The sequence below is a fragment of the Diceros bicornis genome, unplaced genomic scaffold, assembly GCF_020826845.1.
Source record: "Diceros bicornis minor isolate mBicDic1 unplaced genomic scaffold, mDicBic1.mat.cur scaffold_466_ctg1, whole genome shotgun sequence".
Taxonomy (NCBI): domain Eukaryota; kingdom Metazoa; phylum Chordata; class Mammalia; order Perissodactyla; family Rhinocerotidae; genus Diceros; species Diceros bicornis.
Window position 1 is genome coordinate 71,172 of NW_026691334.1, and position 24,776 is coordinate 95,947.

At 49.9% G+C, this 24,776-nt stretch overlaps 1 pseudogene; it reads right to left on the minus strand.

Annotated features, from left to right (window-relative positions):
• Positions 1–406: 406 nt before the first annotated feature.
• Positions 407–24,020, minus strand: LOC131402995 (tubby-related protein 4-like; annotated as a pseudogene).
• Between the last annotated feature and the right edge of the window lie 756 nt (positions 24,021–24,776).

The following is a 24,776-nucleotide window of genomic DNA, read 5'->3' on the forward strand; positions in this document are numbered from 1 at the left end:
TACTCCTTAGTCTAAAAGAATAGCAGGCCAGAAGGCAGTCCATGTTTCTGCTGAAGGGCCCCTCGTCCCGCAGCTCACACAGGCACACCAGGAGTACATTCCCACAGCAACCACGTTTCCTGAAAGAACACCAGGTGCCTTGCACCCTTTGCTTCCAAATACCACTCTCCTGTGTTTTGTTTTTGTTTAAAAAGAAAGAAGAAAGAAAGACAATAAAGGAGAATAAAAGCCCAAACAAACGACAGCAACTGAAGGTCAGTGCCTTTCCCGGGCCTGACAGACGTTTCCAGTTCTGCTCCTGTCTTCTGGTCCCCAGCCCCTGGGGCCCGGGCGGGCTCCTCGAGCATCTCCATCAGGCCCCTCTGGAAAGGCTCCTCTCCCTCTCCTCCTCCGCACAGCAGTCTCTTCATTTCAGGCGCTGAGTCACGGTGGCCAGGGCGACGGCGAAGGCCTGCACAGCGGAGAAGGGGTACTGGAAGTCCAGGATGTACGCATTGCCGTCGATCCTTCCCAACTGCATCACCTGGGGGGCGAGGGAGGGAAGCAAAGACATTAAAGCACAAACAAGGCGGGACACAGGGCAGCCGGGTCTGGGCAGCACCTGTTGGAGGCAGATAGCACAGCCTGCGAGATGCCAACAAAAGTGACTCTGATCAAGCTTCTCGATCTAACTACAAGTTTGGTGGAAATAAAGGAGTGGAGGAACATGTTAAACAACGCAGTGGGGAGACAATGAGCAGACTTCAGGGCATGGAAAGCTCCACAGGTCAAATGAAGGGGCTTCCCCATCCAGGAAACGGAAAAAGGAAGAACAAGTAGGAAGAAGAATCTACAGGCTAAAAGGGGCTGACGAGAAATATCAACTGCAACTGTCAATGTCACTACTCAGAGAGGGACAGAACGCCACCGCCTCTTTCCCGAGCCTGCTTGCCCTTGTCATTTCAGTACTCATGGGGACCACGTGACACTGTATTATTATACAACATGTTATGTACACTTATTTATTGTCTTTCTTCCATTTTTGTAAACTCCATCAGGATAGGGATTTTCTGTTTTCCTCATCGATCTAATTTCAGCACTTAGAGTAAGGGCTGGCAAACTCTCTGTAAAGGGCCAATAATATTTTAGCCTTTGTAGGTCATACGGTCTTTGTCACAACTGCTTAACTCTGCTGCTGTAGGGCGAAAGCAGCCATAAACTATACTTAAGTGGACGGGCGTGGCTGTGTCCCAATAAAACTTTATTTATAAAAAGCAGCAGCAGCCGGACTGGCCTGTGGGCCACACTCCTGGCTCAGAGGATTGCCAGGCACACAGCAGCTGCTCAGTCAACATTTGTTGAGTGAATTAATGAAAATGAGATTTAAATAGGAGAAGTGAAGGGAATTCCAGGATGGTGGAGGAGGGTAGTTCCAGAACAGTAGCTACACAGCAGGGCTGGGGCAACCATTCCAGGTTGGAGCAGGAAGAACCGACAAATTACCCAATGTGTTTGCACCAAGAGGGGATTTGCATTCTGCCAGGGAATCAGCGAATGACTTAATAATAAATACACAGAGAAATTAGCAAATAAGCAAGCAAACGAAAACTGGGTAATTATTATGTCTGGGGGACAAAAACCACTATCCAATAAAAAAAGAAATGTGATGAAACCATATCACATGGCTCAGCTCTGAACGGTACTTACTGGCATAAGGAGGTGACCAGTGACTACTGATTCAACTGGGAAGGGGGCAGGGAAAGTTCACGTGTGTGTAGTCAGAGAGTGGGGGTGAAGAAAACAAACCCTCACGTTCCTCAGGAAGAAGTCAATACACGATGCTGAAAACTGAAAAATCACCAAATAGTAGACACCCTGCTCTTTACAAATATGGTGGCAAATACCAGAAAAAAGCCAACAGAGGTGGAAGCACGCCCTCTGGGGGAGGCTGAGGTTTGGGAGCGCGCAGGGGCCTGTTAGGGGTCCTCTCGGGTCTTGTAGAAGCATTTGACTTTAAAAAATCAGTGCATGTGTTACTCTGATGAGAAATAAAGACAAGACAGCAAGGGGTACACTGAAAATCACAACTCCACTTGGCCCCGAGAGACACCAGCTGTTTTCCACATTTCCCGTGCGGCCTTTTGAGAAACGCCCCCCCAAGGCCAAGGCACTGATATCCTGCCCCCCCCCCTTAAAGGTCCCCAGAGGCCCATCAGGATGAGACAGCCGCGCCGTGGCCCCGGGCCAGGCTCTCACCTGCCGCCCGTCCAGCTCCATCTGGAAGTTCTTGGCCGACTCCTGGGTCACCCGCCCCCCGAAGTCCAGCTGGCGCCCCTGCGTGGCCTCGTCCACAGCCGCTGCTTGTTGGCCATGACGTGCATGAAGCCCTGGCTGCGCGGCCGGCCGTCCTCCCGCTCGCTGGCCCTGCGGCCCTTGGCCTCCTCCGGCTCGCCGGCCGCGCGCAGGCTGCGCTTGCCCTTCCAGCCCGTCTGGCCGCCCTGGCTCCGGGTCACCAGCTCGTCCCCGCTGACGCCCAGCCCAGGCTGGCTCTCCCAGCTGTCCTGGAACCCGTTCCTCTTGTTCAACTTCTTCCACTTCAGCTGGTCTTTCTGACTCTTCTCTTTCTTCTTCTCCCTCCCCAGGCGGGGGCTGGAGATCAGGGAATTCAAGTCAATCAGAGTCCGAGCGTCCTTCTTCATCTCGCCCTCTGTGGTGGCCTGAACGTTTCCCTCCTCGGCTCGGCTGTCCAGGCGCTTCCGGCTCTTCTTCCCGAATGTCTCCGGCCGCTGGGGGACTGGACTTTCCATCAGGGAGAGGACTTCCTGGAAGTTGTCAGCGGTCTCTACCATCACCTCTGTGCCCAGGTGGCTCTGGAGGTCGGCGGGCGGTGGGGACACGAGGGGCTTCTCCACCACCAAGTGTGCCTTGGGGGGAGCATGCCCTGGGGGTTGTGCACGGGCGGGCACGCGCTGTAGGAACTCCAGGGGTGCAAGGCGATAGGTGGCGGCTGTAAACTCGAGCACGTGAGCTTCCTGGATACATGGGGGGCAGGGGGCAGTAGGAGAGGGGGGGCGGGTAGGCGGGCTGCAGGATCAGGGCGGGCTCCTGTTGTGCAAACTGTGTCTGGGACAGGGTGTCTTTCGGGGAGCAGGGAGCCTGCACTCCCGGCAAAGGGGGGGTGTTATAGCTTCCTGGGTAGGGCACTCCCATCAGATAGCCCGTCTGGAAAGTGGCAGTCGGGCTGGCGGGCGACTTGGGGGAGACGAAGGGCACTCGGGACACGTCCAGGTGCTGGCTCTGACCTGCCATCAGAGGGGACAGTTTCAGGGGGTTGGGCACTGCAGTCTGTGCTGTCCTGTCCTGGGGAACCCAGATGTCCTCCCCCAGCACGGGGTCCCACTGGTAAGGGGGCGGCCGCTTCCCGGCCACCGCAGCCTCGGGCAGCGCGGGGTGCCGCAGGGGCTTCTCGACGGACAGTGCTGGCCCAGCGCCTCGTCCTCGGGGAAGGCCGAGTTGACATAGTGGGCGCGCTCGCGGGCGCCGTCGGGCGGGCTCAGGAGGCTGTAGGAGGACTGCGGGGACAGCGGGGACGTGCCGGCCGCATGCGCCCCCGCCCCCGCGCCCTGCTCGGCGCGCCCGGCCGCGCCCCCGCTGCACTGGCTGCAGCTGTAGAGGGCGGGCGGCGGCCGCGCGGGGAAAGGCGCCGCGCCCTTGGGCTTGGCCGGCGGCTGCGGCGGGGCGCGCGGGGGCTCGGCCAGCTGCGCCGCCCGCAGCGCCGCCTCGCGGTTGTTCCTGCGCAGCGTGGCGTGGATGAGGCTGCTGTCCGGCCTCTGCGCCGCGGCCCGGCCGGGCCCAGCGTCCCGGCGAGGGCGGGATACGGGGGCGGGGCCCCCGGTGGAATGGAGTAGCGCGGCCCCGTCAGGCGGTTCAGGGTCGCGCTGGTGCAGGGCTGGGGGACCTTCTTCTCGGTGGCCGTGAGCCTCAGGGTGGCCGAGCTGCCTGGGCCGGGGAGGGTGTAGGTGTTCCCGGCGCAGAGCATTGGCGTCCGGGCCGGCACACCTCCTCCACGCTGCCGCTGCTGTGGAAGGTGGTGATCCTCTCGTAGCCCAGGGGCGGCTGATGGTGCGCCGCCGTGGGGTACAGCGAGAAGTCGCCCTTCTTCAAGCACACGTCCACCGGGGGCTGTGGGGGCGGCAGCGGGGGCGGCGGCGCTGCCGTGGTGGGGGCGGCGGGGATGGTTCCTGGGTAGGGCGGTGGGGGGCTCATCTTCGCCACCTGGACCTCCTGGAGGGCACTGAACACCACGGCGTCCCCCTCGGCGGCCAGCTGCGGCACCGGCCGCAGGGCCTTGGCTGGCTTCTGCAGGTGCTCGGGGTCTTGGTCTCCGTGGTCCACCACCGACAGCTGGATGGCCCCCTGTGCTGGCGGCGGCAGGGACAGCTGAGGGGGCTTCGGAATGATGCGGCGCATCTCCACGCCTCCGAAGATCACCTGTCCGGGGTTGGAGTAGCGGTCGGAGATTGCGTATGGGTTGGCACTGTCACTTGCGTGCTCAGCTGCCCCCACGGCCGTGGTCTGGTTGGTCAGGACGTCCAGCTGCACGTTCTGATTGGCCAGCAGGGACTGCACCAGTCCTGTGCTCTGCGTGGGGGCCGTAGCTTGAGCTGACCTGTGGATGGGCGCGATGGGGATGTTCACGGTACACGGTGGGTTGTTCTCAGGCACGCCAGATGCTCCCGTCACTGGAAGATTAGAAAAACCAACTGCTTACAAAACAGTGCCATGAAACTGGGTCAGAATAAGCAACTCATCTAGGCCTTTTACGTATAAACTGTAATTCCTACACACAGATGCCTTTGCGTGGGGAAAGCTGGACCCTTCCTTCAAGTTACACAAAGCTTTTCCATGTTTCTGGAAGGACACTGGCAATCGGTGGGCTCTGGAGCTAAGGGCATTGTCAGAGCATTTCAATGAATACTTCTGAACCTTCTGAGTGTGGTGCCACGTGTCTGAATGGTACCATGGCAAATAAATGTTTAAGGACACTTTTTACTCATGATGGTCATAAAACGGCCCATTCTTATGCGAGAGGAGGGCAGTGGTACAGTATGAAACTCCACTGAGGACTCAATGCCTAGGCTTCTGAGTAGGCTTATCCAGGGTTTTGGATTGGTTAGTGTGGGAAGTGTCGTGGGGCAGATGTGTATCTGAAATTTGTACGTAAATTAATTTTCTGTAAATAGAACCATGTCAAATGCAGTAGAGAAACCAATGATAAGAATCCTTTGGCAGATCTGCATATGAGGGGAAGGATCATTTCCTAACTTAACTGCTTTTTAGCATTTCAAACAGTATATAAGTTAGAGCCACACTGATTAAAACCCTGTAAATCCACCCTATTTGCACACAGGAGGAGTTTAATGGAGTGTGCGTTTGAGCAATCATCTGCAGACCACACGCAGGGCCTCAGCGCCACTGTTCAGTACTGCCCTTTCTAAAGAGCCCACAGAGCGCTGGAGGTCTGCTCATCTGGGCCTAAGTGCCACGTGACTATGAGCACGTGCGCAGAAAACAGGCATTAACAGGAAATTGCACAGGCTGGCTGACCTTTCACCAGAACTACAGAGGGAAGCCAGTAGTCCATCAAAAGCTAAGCCCACCCTTCGTGCCTGTGACAGACTCATCCCCCTTCCCTGGGGTCCTCCACTGAAATGTGACTGTCCCCTAGCTGCAAGAATCTAGGTCCTGTCTCAAGTTCTCTATGATTCCTGTTCAGATCCCTCTTCCAGATGCTCTCTCCTCTGTATGGAGTACTGAGGGAAGGCATCTTCCCCGCCAAAGGAGAGTCTCTCTGTTGCGTCACCAGCAGTATGTGTAAGCCCTGAGACAAATCATTCCTCCTTTCTCTGGGAAGCACAAACAGTGACGACAACAGCAGCAACAGCTGAGCACGAGAGAGCTAGATTAGCCACATTCCGGGAGAACGGAGGGCGCTAAGGGGAAAGTGTGAAAGCCACTTCTAAATCCAAGGTTCTGAAATAGCAGGAGAGCTGCTATAAAGCTCATGTGTGAGGTTTCACCAAACTGCAGGTTTATGGGGTTGCAAAACCTCGCCCATTAGTCCAGAACATCTGCTCCACCCATGAGGAGAAAGTATACCTATCAGAGAACCAAAGACGGCTACTGTCAGAAAGTACAGTAGAATAATTTTACACGCAGAAATCTGGCTGAAGGAAGATCAACAACGCCCCCAAGTTCAGAGCCCGAGTTGGGACACGTGTCCCTCCCCATCCCACGGTGAGGTCCAGAGCCCCTCGTTTGAGAATGACAAGATACAGTGGCCGTGTACGGTTCCTCTGGCTCAGAAGCTAGAGGCTTTCAGAACCTTGCTTGGTTCTAAGTAGAGGAGCCTCTATATTTATAAAATTGCAGGTGGACTTTTTTGAGAATAGTTACATATAAATAATTGGTGGACTACTTAGAAATCATTCTAATAATCAAAATAGGATCCCCCCCAGCAGAAAAGACTTAAATTAAGATGCTATGGATCTGAACGTTTGTAAGTTGAGATTTTAAAAACTTATACCAGCTTTGACCTTGAACTCAGACCTGGCCTCTATGCACTGAGACACGCTCTGCACATTAGGAGAGAGACGTTCCGCCCCGGAGGTGGGGCAGGTTTGAGAAACTGGGCTCTGTGGCACCACAGGGAGATGCCATTCTCTAAGCAGGGATTGAGAGGATGAGGGCTAGCCTGGGGTCAGTGAGACTGGGTTTCAGTCCTGACTTGACTGAGTCCTGATGAGTCCTGTTAACTTCCCTATCTGGGCATATGACTAAGAGGACTACCGAGAGGATAAAGTGAGATGGTAGAAGTGCTCTAGGATCATGAGCCATCACGGCCACCTCATCGTCCTTGCTCTGGTAGCTCCCCTCCTCCCCAAACCAGTGACAGTAGGTGACCTTTCTCCAGTGACACGCCACCACACCCACCAACCTTACTGAGGAAGTTGTACCTTTTCCAAACCGAGGCAGCAGGCACGGACTGACATGTTGGCATTCTTGACTACTTACCACTCTGTCCCCGTCACGACCCACTAACAGAGGGCTCGTGACAAACCAGTTGATGTGTGAACACACCTGGTAAATCATCCTCATCTTCACTGAAAACATTCGGGTTGAAGACAGGTAAATTAACATACTCCATGGAAATCTTCTGGACCTCTGGGAGATAGATGGTCATCTGCCGCGGCTGGAGATGCAGGAGGCTGGTTTTATAGATTACTGGTGGGAGGAGGAAAGCACGGTTAATAGAGACAAGCCAGAGGAGAGCCAAGGCATCAACAGTCACGGGAAGAGACGTGGGGTGACCTGTGTGGGCAAAGCCGGAGACTCTGAGAGCAGCTCTCCACCTCCCCTGGTGCACGACTGGCCACCCCGGCCACGGACTGGATTCGGGAACAACAGATTCTCAGTCTAGCCCAGACTATCTTAGTCTGGCTATCTTAGACAAATTCTTTTTTAGAATGAGCTGGGTTATGACAAATGTATTTTTTAAAAATCCCATTTGCAATCACCAGGAGAACTTGGTGGAAACAGTTGTGATAACCAGAGAGCCAAGCGCAGGGGGCAGTCAAGCAGCTACTGGAGGGCAGCTACGCGGTGAGCAGCAATGACACTCGGGCTGTATTCGGGACTGGATTCTGGGCTTCCTGACTTCCAGTTTCATGCTCAGGATAGAGAATCACGGAGAACTTCCACACAGTTTCTTTAAATGCTAAGATTTAATTTCATTAACAGGGACATTTAAGAGAAGGCCTAGACTACAACTAAAATATTTAGAGAAGACAAAACAAGTTAAAAAATAATGAATCTGAATTTAAGTTTCACAATAGGTTAAAATCAGGATGAAACTGTCCCGTCAACTTTCTCTTATGTTTAATACTCTTTGCTGTGAGATATGTAGAGGTTCTTTAATTATTCCTATTCTTATTTTTTATTAAGATGAGCCAAGTTCTACCTGCGAGGCTGTCACCTCACAGCCTGGTGGCTGAGTGGCCAGCATTCCCACAGCTCCAGGCCTTCTGCTCTGAAGCACCGTCGTAAGGCTGCTCCTTGGGCTTGAGTGGGCTGAGACGCCTTTTCCACGCCAGGGGTCGTTACAGGTCTTATTCATGTTTTCCTCTCTCTTGCCCACAAAAGAGAGTTTGAATTTTCTCTCAAAAATTCTGGATGGTTCCATATAGCTTAAGAATTAATGCATTAAAGTGCTATTCTTTGTCGTTCAGATTGACAAAAGGATGCAAAATTAAAAATCTCAGGAGGGATTTAAAAAATAATATCAGTTGCCTCCAGGGAAAAAAACTAGGTGGTTGGGGGTGAGGATAAGAAAGATTTTTACTGTATATTCTTTTAAATCTTTTGAATTTTGAATTTATTCCACATTTTTAAAATTAAGAAATGCAAAAGATTAAAAACACAAAAATTTCATGAGCCTGATCATTCTAATTGAAGGAAACAAATTATTCAATGTAATTATCCAATTATTCAATATAAAATATCCAACAGCACTCACTTTTTGAATCTAACAGAGTGTCAAAGATTATTTAATAGGGTGCCATATGTAACAAACCCTCTAGAATCCCAGAGTTAATTTCTTCTCTCTAGTAGAATCACGTGGAAAATTCTTTTAGCTTGACAAATGAAAACGCTCTTTTTAAAAAGGTCAACGATTAGGACAATGATTTCACCGCAGTCACACACCAAGCTTTTGTCTTGGGCACTGAGATTCCTAATACAGGCCCTCCCATCTTAAGGTCCTCCTTGACTTCTTTATGGATCTACTCAACATCCAAGAACTAAGGGCAGAATGAGAAGACCCATTGAGCAAATGCGCACGTCCATTCCTTTTTTCAACATTTGCTGTAGGCAGATGGCTAAATTCTCAGATTACAGGTGTGGGGTAACCATGCCTCTCACACAGTGGTTATTAGAATCACCATACATATCATGAGGGTGCTGCTGAATTACTGAAGGGCAGGCTTTTGTGGTCATGAGAGGGTTTCCCGGCTGTTGAAAACATAAGAGATTTCTTTCCGTTACGTGAATGGATTGTCTATTGTTATTTCCTAAGTCAGTTTTATGTTTTACTTTTATTCTTTTTTTCCTTTGAGCTGAGAAACCTCAAAATGAAAAATCCAAATGCAGCACCATTTAATGTCTCTGAAGATGCATACACAGCAACAGGTCTTTTTAACATCTGCTTTGCAAGAATTATTTGTTTTAAAGGATCTAACTGTGTCTGAAACAACTCTAATGGGCAGATCCAGAATTTTTCAAAAACTATTTTTGGTAGGTTACACAGACCACATTCAAGATGGGGCCACCAGCCATCGGTGAACCCCACTGGCTAAGCTGGCCTTCTAGAGAGACGTGTGCGTGTTAGATGATCAGGCAACGTAGCAAGGTGGGGGACAACACAGGCCCTTAGCCCACACAGGGATGTGGCCATTAGGATGAAGCTGCTTTGAAAAGGACCTTCTGTCATTTCACTCCTTCACGGTCCCCTAGTAAATACGACACGTCAGTCATTCAAGCAGATACAGAAGAGAAGGCAAATTCTGGGTTCTGCCCAGCCTGGTTCTCCCTGGGTTCCATTTTCCTCGATGTCTCAAACTTCTCATGGAGAGGATATTTATCTGGTACTTAGAAATGAAATCCAAAAAGATTTACCACTAAGAACTGTACAGTCAGCCAACTTCTTCTTAAGGTCTTGAACACTTTCTTCTTGACTCAAACTTCTCATGGAGGGAATATTTATCTGGTACTTAGAAATGAAATCAAAAAAGATTTACCACTAAGGCTGCACAGTCAGCCAACTTCTTCTTAAGGTCTTGAACACTTTCTTCTTGACTTTCTTCAGGAGTTTCTTCTGACTCAAGAACCTAAAGACACTGGTACCAAAATCTGTCCACAGTAAAAGGCCAGAAATCAAAGTAACCAGAAGCCTATAAGAGATTTGATAGAGATTTCGGCTATTTTGTCATTTTTGTAAGTCAGGGCTTGTATTAAAAAACGAAAACACCACTGGCAAAAAAACAATTTGAGTGATAATTCTAATTTTTGTGAAATCAGAGTGGCTAGAGTCAAACTTTGGAAGTAAAATACATGCTCATCTTTTGGTGTCATAAGAGCTCATTTTCTACATTAGGCCACCAAAGGTTGAAAATGCTTATTCAGCCTGAGTTCCAACCGGGACAGTGGGCAGAGAACAGGATGCAGTTTTTACCTGCACCGAGGTTGGTTGGCAGGAAAGCAGCCAAGCCCATAATCTTAAATTTGGTTCCCCAGATATTAGACGTGACCTGAGCAAGATAGTTGTGCTGTGGGAAAAAAAAGGAGAAAAATCACAATCTATTTCCATATTTTCTATTGATCACTCAAGAAGTAAGGATGTTAACACTTTTTGCTTAAAAAGCCACACGTGGGCACTGCCAGAAATATTCGCTTTCTGTCATTCCACTGTTTTTAAGACCAGAAGCTGCCTACAGCATGTCAGGCGCCCATTTGCAAGTGGTGGCTCAGCGAGGTGTCATTCTCAGGTTGGGAGTGGGGGCGGGTGTGTCCCGGTGTGTCCACATGTGTGTAGGTTAAAAAGGCACAAAAGTGATTTGGGCACTTTTTTCTTTACCTCTCCTTCCTCCCAGTCACTGAACCAGAGAGAGCACCTGGCTCTGAACCCATTTTCATCCTTGATATTTCTCCTGGAAACATCAGCTGCACTGATACCAGTATATCCCAAAACTACCCAATTATCTGTTTCTTATTCAATCAAATTTTTAAAAATTTAAGAATTTATCACTATGCCGAAACCATGCATGAGTGTGTGTGTGTGTGTGTGTGTGTGTGTGTGTGCAAGGGCAATAATAAAGATGAATAAAATACAGCTCCTCAAAGAGCTTAGAACCTAATGGAGGAGAGAAGGCCTGTAATTATTTATATACAAGGAAGTGACTGAGAAATGTCCTGAGGGAGTTACAAACAAGATGCTCTGGGATTACTGTGGCTGAGCCAGGGGAGGAAGCCTTCACGACAGAGGGGAAGTTCTATCTGGAAGCACGTGCGCAGAAAGGAGGGTGAGGAGATGGAGCGGGTTACCCAGGCAGGGCAAAGGCACAAAGGCGGGAAGAGGTGAGTCAACAGTGTGGCTCTGGCACCTGGAGAGGAGGGGGCGTCGAGGAGGACAGGAGGGAAAGACAGGCCAGGCCAGGCAGTGGGGCTGTCACCAGGGATTGGCTCCTGCCGACACTGGAGTCACTGAAGGGTCAGAAGCGGCTTGAGGGAGCAGAGGTGAGAAGTGTGGCTGTGTCTCAACCAGAGCTACCTGTGAGGAGATTCCTGTGGCAACAGGGGGATGCCCGAGGTGGGAAGAAGGCCCCTCGGGATGTGGAGGTGACGGAGCATGGAGGAGGGCAGACAGTCTCTAGTTCTCTACGCCCGTGTCTGCAACTGCGGTGACAGGCACGGAGAGAGGGGACCGAGGGTTCAGCGGCCATCAAGCACACACTGAGGAGGGGAGAGGAGCATTGGATCAGGGGACCACCCGAAAGCCGACACTACCTGAGTGATGTCTTCAAAGGGAAACTCTCTTTGCGTCAGGCTGGGGAAGCCAATGGAGGGCTTGCGCATCGGCAACCGTGGAGACCTGGAGATCTCCTGCACCGCCCAGGACAGCTTGGGGGACTTCCAAGACTCAATGTTGATCCTGCGGAGGCAAGGCCCCGAGGGTCAGGCGCCCCGGTGGGGACGGCGCCTGCACTCCTGGCACTCCCTTCACTGTCCACCAGTCACCGTGGATGTGCCACTCCCAGGGGCAAGGTCCCTTAATTTACCCAGGCCCCGCCCGCCTGCTTCTGCCTTATGAACACGAGGAAAGAAGGACAGAACTGCATATCGAATAATATATATTCAACAATATAGTGAGGTTCAATTGAGTGATTCATTTTTAAAGAACCTCAGAGAATTAACTTTCTACTGAAAACTTTCTACTGACTAATAGTAAGTTTGGAATCGTCCACATGTCTTCTGCCAGGGGTCTGCAAAATTCGTCCTGAGGAAAGTGGCGGGTGGAAGAGGCGTTTCTCACCTAAGTCCAGAATGGCTTTATAGTTCCTAACACAGTGCTGGGATTTCAACAGACTTACCTAGCATCTCCCCCCTGCAATATTGACATCAAATCAGTGGATCTAAGTTTTTCTGTTGCCTTTTGATCCTATGTTATATGTCTGGCCCTCAGTTCCTTTGTTTATAACATGGGGACACACGTGTTTAATGGCAGTCTACCCCAAAGAGAGCGTTATAAAAGTGAATATGGTAAGGTTGATGACATTCCCTGAAAGAAAAGCATTAAGCCTCACAGATACTGCTTGAGAGCTTGATAAGACACCTAGGGCTCCCAAAGTGTGGGAGGACAGGGGGACCGAGCTGGTTAAAGCTCTGAGCGAGGACAACTGGCCTGGCTGCTGCGTAGGGGCACTCAACACTGAGAAAGACGGAAGGAAAGAGGACCAGCTCCAGAGACCGCAACATCCGGGAGCTTTCCAGGGACATTTACAGGTGAAAGATTTGGTTGCTTATGTATTAAATGTCCTCTTCTCCTTAACCAATGGGAAAAGCCAAAACACTGTAGAAGTGTAGAAAAGTTCATAATTTTATTTGCAATTTTAACAAGCCTAGAATAAAGATGAAAAAAATAAATCGAACAGATTGCTGGATATCTGGATATTTATATGGGAAAAAAATGAATGTTTACCCCTAACTCAGACTATACACAAAAATTAATCTGAGGTGTAAAATTAATCCGAGATTTAAGTGTGAAGGCTAAAACTATAAAGCTTGTAGAAGAGAACAGAAGAATGTCTCATGATCTTAGGGTAGACAAAACAGGACAAAAGCATTTCCTAAACAGCACACGAAAAGTGCTAATCATAAAAGAAGAAATTCACATTAGACTATACAGCAATCCATATATCTGCTAAAGGACTCATAGCCAGAATACATGAAAACTCCTACAACTCTAAATAAGAGAAAAACAACTCAATAAAAAATGGGCAAGGGGCTGGTCCAGTGGTGTAGTGGTTAAGTTCACGTGCTCCGCTTTGGTGGCCCGGGGTTCAAAGGTTTGGATCCCAGGTGTGGACCGACACATTGCTTATCAAGCCATGCTGTGGTGGTGTCCCATATGAAGTAGAGGAAGATGGGCATGGATGTTAGCCCAGGGCCAATCTTCCTTAGCAAAAAGAGGAAGATTGGCATCGGATGTTAGCTCAGGGCTGGTCTTCCTCATACACAAAAAAAGGTGCAAAAGACTTGAACAGACACTTCACAAAAGAAGATATCCAAATGGCCAATAAACATAAAAAGCTGCTTAGCATCATCAATCATTGAAGATATTAGGATTAAACTACCATGAGATACCACTATACACCTACCAGAATGGATAAAATTATTTTCAAAAAATGACAATACTCTGTAGGTGAGGATGGAAGCAGCTAGAACTCTCATATACTGCTGGTGGGAATTTAAAATGGTACAACAGGCACCTTGGAATACTGTTTGGCAGTTTCCAATAAAGTTGAACATACGTCTACCCCGTGGCCCTACAACGCACTCCTAAGCATATACCTGAGATAAACGAGTGCATACGTCCATAGAAAGTCTTGTAGAAGAATGTCTACAATGGTTTTATTCATGATAGCCCCAAACTGGAAACTACCAAACATTCAACTGGTAAACGGAATAAACAAATTGTAGTATATTCATTACAATGGAATTCCACAGAGCAAAAAAGAAAAACTGCTGATACACGCAACAACATGAATGAGTCTCACAGTCATTATGTTGATTTAAAAAAAAGCCAAATAAGAAAATAGGACATGTGGTTTGACACCATTTATTATGAAGCTCAAGAGGAAGCAAAACTCATCTATGCTGACAGAAGTTAGAACAGTGATTACTCTAGGGAGTGGGTGTCGAATGGGAAAAAAGTACAAGGGAACATTCCAGGATGATGGAAATATTCTTTATCTTCACTGGGTGGTGAATACACTGGTTTACCAACTGCACAATGTATTATGTGTTTACAATCTGGGCAGGTACGTATCTGCACGTACATTAGACCTTCATTTCACACAGCATCAAGAATTTTAGAGCTAGAAGGATCTTAGTGAAAATCTGCTCCACCCTTTAACTTCATAGACAAGGAAACTGGTCTCCAGGTCATGGATCAAACGTTACATTCTGAGGTTACAGAGCCCTCGGTGGCAGGGTCAGGACGAGCAAGGCAGAGTTTTTTATCTATGACACTGCAGGGCCCTTCCATCTGCTTTTAGCTTTTTGCCACTCTTTAGGACAAACCCTTAGGATAGAAATTTTTTGTGTGTGTGAAGAAGATCAGCCCTGAGCTAACATCTGATGCCAATCCTCTTCTTTATTTTTTTGCTGAGGAAGATACCCTGGGCTAACATCTGTGCCCATCTTCCTCTACTTTATATGGGACGCCACCACAGCATGGCTTGACAAGCAGCACATTGGTCTGTGCCCGGGATCCGAACCTGTGAACCCCGGGCTGCCAAAGCAGAGCACATGAACTTAACTGCTATGCCACTGGGCTGGCCCCCCAAACATTTTTTTTAGAATACTATTTTTTCCAATTACAGCATCAAAGGCATTTAATTCGGCATTCCTTTCAACACACTACATACACTGTAAAACCTCTGTCATACTGTTCTCAGACCAGAAATAAAAACAAGTAAGCCAGAAAGCTACGGCCGCTCCTGCCACCCACCACCAGTGCTGACCCCTAGAAGTTCTGAGGGTTCAGCAAACTTCTTCCTGGGGATCTTTTGCTGTCCTGAAGGGAAGAGTAAAGGAAAGCTATAATTATCACAGGCAGATCTTCCAGACGACAGACTTGGACTGCCTCTTGCTATGCTCCTCTGGTGTGGGTTAATGGGATTCTGCTGCAGACACAACACAGACACACCTCCAGAGGCTCAAAAAGGGAGGACGCCCCTACAGACCAAGATTACCTTGGGAGTTTGGGTGATTTGCTAGCTCGGGAGATTTCTTGGCAGCCCAGTCGTCACTCAGTTCAATGTCACTGGAGTCTGAGCAGCTGCAGCTGTCGATCATGGTAGAAATCAAGCTGTTTCCATAGATTTCATCTGGTAAGATACCAAGCAGTAGATTTTAGGGAAGTGACATCAGTTAGAACCTCCTACGACGATCATTACTAGGAACTAAGGACAGCCTGACTCTATAGGCCGCCGTTTGAAGTCTACAGGTTGAAACAGAAAGGAGCAGAGCATTGTCTTCCTTTTACATTTTTATGCCATTATATTTTCTAAGCAAAAGTAGCCCATTACTTCTACGGTTAGCAAATGGGCGTGGAATTTTAATGCCTCTGGAATGTACAACAGTCTGGCACTGCTTACTGTGCCAAACCTGGCAACAAAACGGCGCACTATTGTGCCTCACCACACACCAGGCTCCATCTGGGTTCACACGGGCAGCCTGGGAACCCAGGCCGGGCAAGGGGCTTGCTGACTCACTGACTCCCCCAGAACCTGCTTCTGCCCTGGGACCGGGGAAGGCCCTTGTTGGTTCTGGGCCTGCTCTGGACTCAAGACCTGGCAGAGTCGGGTCCATTTCAGGGACCCCGAGAAGTTAATGTCTGGCGTGTCAGAACCGTCTCCTGGAACCGCCACAAAGATGCTTGTGGGGGGGTAGGGGGTGGCTATCCCACCTGCTAGAGGTGCCTGCCTGCTTCGAGCAACGGCTGGAAGAAGACCTGTGTGGCAGGACTTTCAGTGGGAGCTTTGGGGTACTCCTGAGGGTGCCTGCGTGGAAGCCACTCAAAACAACCTTGTCAATTGGCCATTATGTAGAAGATTAGAGGCCCCAAGGCAGAAGACGACAGATACAGCAACGGGGCCATCACAAAACTGCAGAGTAGATGAAGTCCATGTTTAACATCCTCCTCAAAACCCCTTCTCCTTTGCTGCCTTCCTCACACGGCCTCACACCCCCTCACATCCCTTCACCACCCAAACCCTGCTCTGCCCCACCCCAGGTCTGCCCTCACTGGAAGTACCTCATTCTTCAAAATCACTTTGTTTTGCTGACAAAAGCCTCATTCCCTCAAGGCTCCAAGAGCCTTGCCAGGCAATAAAAAAGCTGCATCATTCAATCACAATGAAATAATTTATAGACTATGAGCGATTTTACCATTCAGAAGGGCTGTTTACATTTGAAAGAATGAGTTTGTAATCCAAACTAATCTCTGTTTCTGAACACGTGGAGGCGACATCTGTGTGGAGGTGACATCTGTGAACAGGGCCTCTCTGAGGGCCCTGGAGGCAGAGCAGAACAACTTGGCGTGCTACTTGGAAGGAGACTAGCTGATGCCCGATCGGTGTTACTACATCAGCCTCTTCTTCAGCTACTTCCTGAATCAGAAGGCACGACTCGTGAATCCAGCAAGTTGGAGTGGTGTGCATCTGAGTTCCAGCAAACAAAAAGGCTTAATTCACACGCCCCAAGCAGTGCTTTACATTATTTAACTTAGGAGCCCTAGATCAAAGGAAGTTTGGCCACGATTCCAAAATGCATGTAAGCCCACAGAACGCTTCCCCTGTGTTCACGAGCACAGAGCCAGTTCACCGACCTGAGGAAATTCAGTAATGTATTGTCCACTCAACACCTCAACATTGTCCACGGCAACATCGACTTGCTGATGCCGGGGTTTTGTAATTGCTGGATGTCATACCCTTTGCTTTTTTCCTTTACTCACGTCTTAGTCTGTGTGGGCTGCTATACCAAAATACCACAGACTGGATGGCTTATAAACAATAGAAATTTACATCTCACAGTGGGGAGGCTAGAATTCCGGGATCAGGGTGCCCGCGTGGTGGGGTTCTGGTCACAGCCCTCTTTGGGGTTGCAGACGGCTGACTTCTTGCTGTGTCCTCACATGGCAGAAGGGGCTACTTTCTGGAGCCACTTTTATAAGGCAATAATCTCATGATTATAAAGGCTCCGTCCTCATAACCTAATCACCTCCAAAGGCCCCACCTCCTAATTCCATCACAGTGGGCATCAGGATTACAACATACGAATTTAGGGGGGCATAAGCATTCATAACCACTTTTATTCTATTGTCTGTCTCCCCAACTAGTGGAAGGAGAGTTGCCTGTCTCGCCTCCTGCTGTAACTCTAGAGACCAGAACAACGCAGAGACTCGATAAATACTTCCTGAAAGAAAAACGAGGTCTCTCCCTGCCGCCTGGCTGCACCCCAGACTAACTGCAGCAGGATCTTGGGGGTGGACGTGGGCACTGTCGATTTTTAAGGCTCCCCGGTGATTCCCATGAGCAGCCAGGGCTGAGAACCACTTGCCCAGGAGCAGAAGGACTTCCCCATAGAACGGACTTAAAGGGGGCGGCGTGAGAAGAAGGGAGTTGCTTTCTGAGACAAGCCCCAAGTCCTGCTTGTTCAGTGTTACAGTTACACATTTGGAGGCTCATCACTCTGCTCCCTGTCATCAACAACTAGAAATTCAGTGCAGCACGTCAGAGTAAGACCCAGGGAGCCTGGGGGTGATGGACATCTGTACCTCTTATTTCTAGAGATTCTGTGTCATTAATTTATCATGAAAATTCTGGAAGAAACATACAAGTTGTAGAAAAACGTAAGTTGGGATTCCTCTTTGAGAACAGAAGGCTGAACTGTACTGTTTGGGGCTTCACATCCCAGTTTTGTCAGTTTGCAAGAATATGCTTATTTCATCTGGGTTGAGGCCTTTTCAAAACACACAACCCAAATCAGGTATCTTTTTAGAATTTTAAAAAAATCTTTAAGCACAGTTTCAAAGCTTTTAAATAAAAGTTCTGTCTTAGTCTGCTTGGGCTACCATAACCAAATACCACAGACCAGGTGGCTTAAACAAGAGAAATTTATTTCTCACAGTTTGGGAGGCTGGAAGTTCGAGATCAGGGTGCCAGCATGCCAGATTCTGCTGAGGGCTGTCCTCCTGGCCTGCAGACGGCCACCCTCTCACTGTGTCCTCACGTGGGCTTTCCTCAGCGTGTGTGTGTGTGTGTGTGTGTGTGCAGAGAGATCTCTCTTCCTCTTCTTACAAAGCCACCAATCCTACTAGATTAGGATCCCACCCTTACAGCTTCATTTAACCATAATCACCCCCTAAAAGCCCTGTCTCCAAATACAGTCACATGAGGGTTAGAGCTTCACCATATGAACTTGTGGGGTGGACACAATTCAGTCCATACATTCCGCCCCTGGTTGCCCCCTCATTCATATCCTTCTCCCACGCAAAATACATTCATTCCATCCCAACACTCCCAAAAGTCTTAACTCACTCCAGCATTAACGCTCATGTCTAAAATCCAGAGTCTCATCTAAATATCACCTCAATCAGAAATGGGTGAGAGCCGAGCTACGACTGACACTGAGGCAAAACTCCCTTCCAGCCGTGAACCTGTGAAACCAGACAAGTTACGTGCTTCCAAAACACACAAGATGGCGGCGGGCCAGGCACAGGGTGACATTCTCATCCCAAAGGGAGACACAGGAGAGAAGGAAGGGCCTCAGGCAAGTCCAAAGCCTAGTAAGGCGAATTTCTAGACCTTAAGGCTTGAGAATAACCCTCTTTGGTTCAATACTCTGCCCTCCAGGCCCACTGGGGTGGCAGTGTCACCCCACAGCTCGAGGTGAGGGTCCCCACGGCTCTGTGGGGCTGGGATCTTGTCCTCAAGGCTCCGAGTGGAGGCTGTCTGGCCTACTAAAATTGAGGCAGTGGCCCTGATGACCTTTGAATCGCCTTTGGGGTCATTTTTCCCTCTTGAAGAATAGTGCATGTTCCTAGCCGACCAGCTCCATCATCCCGTCCTGTCAAATCCAGGAAGTCAACAGCCTTCCTTCGTCTTGGCCCGTATGGACAGGCTGAGAACTTTCCAAATCTCCAAGTTCTGGTTCCTTTTTGCTTAACAATTCCTTCTTCAGTCTGTCTCTCTCCTCTCTCATTTTACTATAAGCAGTTAGGAGGAACCAAGCCAATCCTCCAAAACTGCTTAGAAATCTCTCAAATATCCAATTTCATTTGCTTGCAAGTTTTATCTTCCACAAAACATTAGAACACAGTTCAGCCAAGTTCTGTGCCACTTTACAACAAGGATCGCCTTCCTCCAGTTTCCAATAACATGTTCCTCATTTCTGTCTGATACCTCACCAGACATGGCCCTAATATCCATATTTCTAACGTGTACCTCAAAACCCTTCCAACCTCGACCCATGACCCAGTTCCAAAGCTGCTTCCACATTATAGGTATTTGTTACAGCAGTTCCCCACTTCTTAGTACTAAAATCTGTGTTAGTCAGGGTTCTCCAGAGAAACAGAACCAATAGGAGGCAAATACATATACACACACATACAGAAGAAGAGAGAGAGATCATAAGGAGTTGGCTCACGTGATAATAGAGGCTGACAGGCCCCAAGGTCAGAGTGCCAGCCTGGCTGGGGTCTCGGCTTGTGGATGCACACCTTGCTGTGTGCTCACGTGGCCTTTCCTCAGTGTATGCGTGCGTGTCGAGAGAGAGCTCTCCCTCTTGCTTTTCTTATAAGGCCATCAATCCCATCCAACTGAGACCCCACCTTCCTTAAAAGCTCTATCTCCAAATACAGTCACATTGCGGATTGGCATTTTAACATGTGAATTTTGGGGGGGACACAATTCAGTCCATAGCAAGCTCTGACTAAAGATTTCCTTTGGAAAATTTGTGAACTTTTGTTAAAAAAAAAATTATTGGGATTCATGCTATCTATTATACAAACACACACTGGTAATTCTGAGAAACACATTTGTTAAGTTACTTGGGGGACATTTACAACAGAGGATCAAAAACTTCAGAGCATAGCAATCCCCTGGAGCTCCCACTAAGTTGCAGATTTCTAGGCGTCGCCCCCAACATGCTGAACCAATCTAAGGGGCAGGCCTAGGAACCTGGATTCAAGTAAGTCTCCCAGGCGATCTGCGGGAAGGTGGCCCGTGGACCACATCTGAGAAACGATGACATGGAGGACTGAGAGAGTTCATCAGCTTCTCACGATGAGCAAGTCCTGGCTTCTCAAAGTCAGGAACCCTCTCCTCTCTGAACCAGGTTACGTCTACCACTCAGTTGGAAATTAGTCATGTTCTGCCTTGTGACACATCGTCTATTTTTGTCTCGAGGTATTTAAATCTTGACTTTTTTATTGAACTTTTCAAGTGTTAAGTTGTCTTTCACCCAAAAGGGATCATGAACTCCTGAAAGCAGAGATGCCCCAGCACTGCTTCACAACCACCTCGAGGAGACTCGAGGACCATGCACAAGGCAGGCACTCAATACGTCCCGCCTATCTGCTTTGCTTTACAACCTTTTCATTATAAAAACACAACACCTCCTTCCCCACAGGCCTGTTAGGAACCGGGCCAGCCTGTGTTGGGAGGAGCTGACAAATGTGACCACTACGGAGAAGCAGGCTGGGACGCTCAGGTCAGGTCCACGCAAGCAAGGTCTTAGGAGGCTGCAGCCTTGTCCCTATAGCACAGCCCCCGCTGCTTCTGTCCTGTTCTTCAGTGGGAAATTGACGCACAGGAGCGGGGGAACAGAAGCAAGCTCTTCACATAACTTTCCGTCAACACGGAATCCGAGCATAGGTTTTATAAAACTGCATACACGGGAGGAACCTTAGAGACAACGACCCCGCTGAGAACCGGCGATGCACCCTCAGGTTCAGGACCTTTCCCAAGTCCCCCCATCAGTCATCTCTAACCGCCATGGCTCCTGTCTTCTCTCTTCCCCTGAAACTGCAACTTCCTTCTAAGTTCACGTGCACTGCTCTCTGGCTTCTCTCACTTTGCCTTCCTTCCTTCTGAATCTTCCCTCTCCCTCCTTTCCACCTGCCTTCCTACGAGCCTCCAATTCTTCTCGCTCTCCCTGTTCTTGGTACTAGGTCATCACATGACTCAAAAGACGAAATAACTGACTAATATCCAATTTTTAAAGTATAGTTTCACTGCTTTCAATCTTACGCGGTAACACTGACAGCAGAATGTTGCTACAGATGCGGAGCATTCCAATAAAGAAAAGCAGACAGCAAGTGGATCGACTGTAAAATACTGAGGTGGGCAAGTGAGGCCAAGGTTGAAAAAGCCCATTGCACGTGACACTCGGCTAACTGGTGATGCTGCACGGCGCAGCGGCTTCAGGGACAGAATGGGGGCAGAGGCCAGTCTAACGGGCGGGAGAGGGAACAGGAGATGGGAAGTGGAGAGAACAAGTATGAACTAATGAAAACAAATCTAATTCAACCCACGTTGTCCCACGGTCAGTTGCTTGCCAGGCACTGGGGGTACAAAGATGACTCAGTTCCCTCCCTCCGGGCCCTCAGGATTCAGGGACTGTGTGCCCCGAGGGATACCAGCAGCTCAACTGACTGACGGGTGATGGGCACAGAGGGGACAGCTGCTCACTCTGCTCTAGGTGACCGACAAGATTTCACAGGGAGGCGGCGGAACGTTTGAGCCGGCAGGTACTGCTGACAGAGGCCACAGGCCTCGACTGTGACTACAAAGAAAAAGAGCAAAGTCCCTTCCCTGGAGGCTCACACTCTAGGGTCCCAGAGAGAGGTGCGTAGTGAGCCCCCTGAATACGGCAACGGAGTCATGAAGATTGGCATAGGAGAGTCTTTAGAAGGAGGGAGTGACTGTCATGCGAAATCTTTACGGACCAGCAAGAAAGTCTCCTTGGTCATCAGCTAAAAAGCAGCTAAGGGTGGCTTAGCGACAGCAGAAGCAGGATCCCAGCAGGAGGCTGAGGAGCAGGCTGAAGGTCTGAAACGTTTAATCCTATCACTCGCTCTGGGGGGCAGTGACGGCAACTCACTGCTGTTTTGACGGTCTCAACAGCACATTAAGGCCCTCAGTGGATACCTGACAAATAACTGAAAGAGGAGGCTGCCATTCCCAAAAGGCCCGCGCCAGCCTCCCCTTGATGACAGCCGATGTCTCCTCCCCCCACAGCCCCAGCCACACGGAGCCTCAGGAGCGCTCTTAAAAACCCGTGGGAAAGTCCACTTAGGGAATCGGTAACTTCAGCAGGATTTTGGAAGCGGAGTAGCTTCAGGGATGTTCCGCGCTAGCCAAACGTTCACAGATAGGCGTTACCTTTGCGTGTGCAGTCAGGAATACCAGTCCGCACCCCCCGAGAGGGGCCTGCAGTCCCTGGCGAGGCGCCCCCCTGCGTTGCTGTCTGACGGCGGGTCCGTGATGACGAGCTCCGGCGCAGCTGGCTGACGCGCCGCCCCTTGAGGACGCGCACGAGCCCGCCCAGGTGCTCCAGGCAGAGCGTGTGGCACGGGCCGCCCACCTCCGGGCCGCGCTCTGTGCGCTTCACGGTGCGGTGCAGACGCTCGTTGCCGGCCGAGGGGCAGCTGACAAAGTCGCGCATGTTGTCGGGGTCCGGAATCGGGGGCTGGAGGCAGGACGTGGAGAGAAAAGAGCGTGCACATCACTGATTACCCTGGCGGAGCTCTGGCTGGCAGCTCGGGGAGGGTTAACTGTGCGGTGCGGAACAATGACTCCCAACTCTGGGCGCACGTCACAACCTCCTGGCAGCTTTCAGAGACCTCAGCCCGGATCCCACCACAGACGATGGAACTGGAATCTTGTGGGGGTGAGCCTGGGCACGTGTATGTTCTAAAAACTCCCCAGGCGATTTTAACGAGCAGCCAGGGTCCAGAATCACTGGTGTGGAACCAAGAGTGTAAAGCAACTTGAAGAAAATATCACAACAGATTCTAAAACTCGGATGTTTTAGGAAAAAATTAACCAAGAAGTCAATCTGATACTTAGAAGCAGAGACAGAAAACAAAAAAGAGAACACAGGAAGCAACCTACGTGCGGAGGGCCAGAGGGAACGGGGAACCCACACTGGAACAGCCACAGGCAGGTCCAGTCCACATACCACCATAGCGACAGACCAGTTCTCAAGCTCCAGTCAGCACAGAGGACGCTGACAGCGAGGGCTGGGTGAGGGTCGCCCCTCCGCACAGTGATGAGGAGAGCAGGCCCCGGGATTGACAGGGTCCCATCCTGACCGTTCCCCTAACGAGCCACAGAGCAAGTCCCTCACTTCTAAGAACGCGTTTCCTGCTTTCTCAAGAGGGGATAACGGCAGCATCTGCCAGGGAGTCAGGACTGAACAAGGCAGACTGATCATCAGGACGACAACGGCAGCCACGCTCGGGATACTGCCTCTGCCATGAGAAAGCTAATGCCTATCACACAAGGTGACTCTCTTGTGGACACTAAGGGTGATGCTAGGGACAGACTGCGCGCGTGGGAGACCGAGGTGGGACTTTGCGGAGCCGCACACCTTCATCTTGCAGAGGAGCAGACGTGACTTCTGTGCTCCTGCTCTGGGACTCTCGCCTGTGTTCCTTGTCTCGGCCCTCCTCTTGGCGAGCCTTCGGGAACAGGCAGCCAGCACGAGTGAGGAAGGAGGAGAAGGTGAGTGGAAGGGCTTCACCTTGATGGTGGGGATGAAGGCAGTGGGGAGGTGGGAGCAGAGGCGGGGGGGCGGGGTCAGCTTGCTGACGTCTTTGTCCTCTCGCAGGGCGCTGGCAATGGCCTGCTGGCACAGCAGCTGCAGGCCGGACACGCGGTGCTCCACACGGACCACGTACAGGGCTGGTCCTGATGCCATCAGCAGCCACGAGTCCCGGTGTCCCCAGCAGATGGAGATGATGGGGCGCTGCCAAGAAGTGAAGGGAGACTACGCTTAAGCTGTCGCTCTTGTAAGCAAAGATCATGCACGCTTGTGTCAAGCCAATTCAAGTGACCTGATAGTTCTTGAGGATATTGGTTTTAAAAAGCACAAGAGAGGATGTTAAATACCATATTACAAAAATTCAGTATTTCCATTGAAAAGCAGTTAGATCCCCAGGCCACAGCACAAAGCACTGGAAAAGTTTTACAAAGTTCTTTTACACGTATTATCTCATTTAATTTGGTGCCATAAAACCTAACTTAGCTCTTATGACGTTTCTCCCAGGAGATGCAATCAGCCTGGGGGACTGTACTGCATATTCCTTACTGAAGCTCTGCTATCTGGAACCCCAAGTAACTGGTGGTAGGTATTCCCATGGCTTGGGGAGGTGGTAAGGAGGCAGACCAGACGGCTCTTCCCTTTTGTCCCGACAGGGAGCATTTTAGAGTCAAACCATCACTGGATTTGGGGTCATGAGCTATGTGACCTGGGAACTATGATGTAACCCTTGGAAGTCTCCTACTTTCTCATGAGCAAAATGGGAGCTGTGAGGACTAAAGGAGATGAAAGACGTCAAGTGCTCTGGGACCTATCACCAGTTATAACCCATAGATATTAAGTCACTGTTATTCTCAGCCATCCTCGAGCTGATGGGGCAGAAAGAAAGTAGAAAGCTATCTGGAAAGGGGAGAGAGGGGAACACAGCCCCTGTGGCAGCTGCTCGAGGGGTCTGTGGCCATCATTTGCTTTGAAAAGGCAGGCTGAAATCCAAATGTGCAAGTTAGAAACTAGTTGCACTGAAAAAAATCCAAAGCTTTAGGGGTGCCATCTATGTAAGATGAGCCAAGGAAGAAAGAGGGAGGTGGAGGGAGTGATGGAGAAGCAGCGAGGGAATTTCTTCACTCCGATCT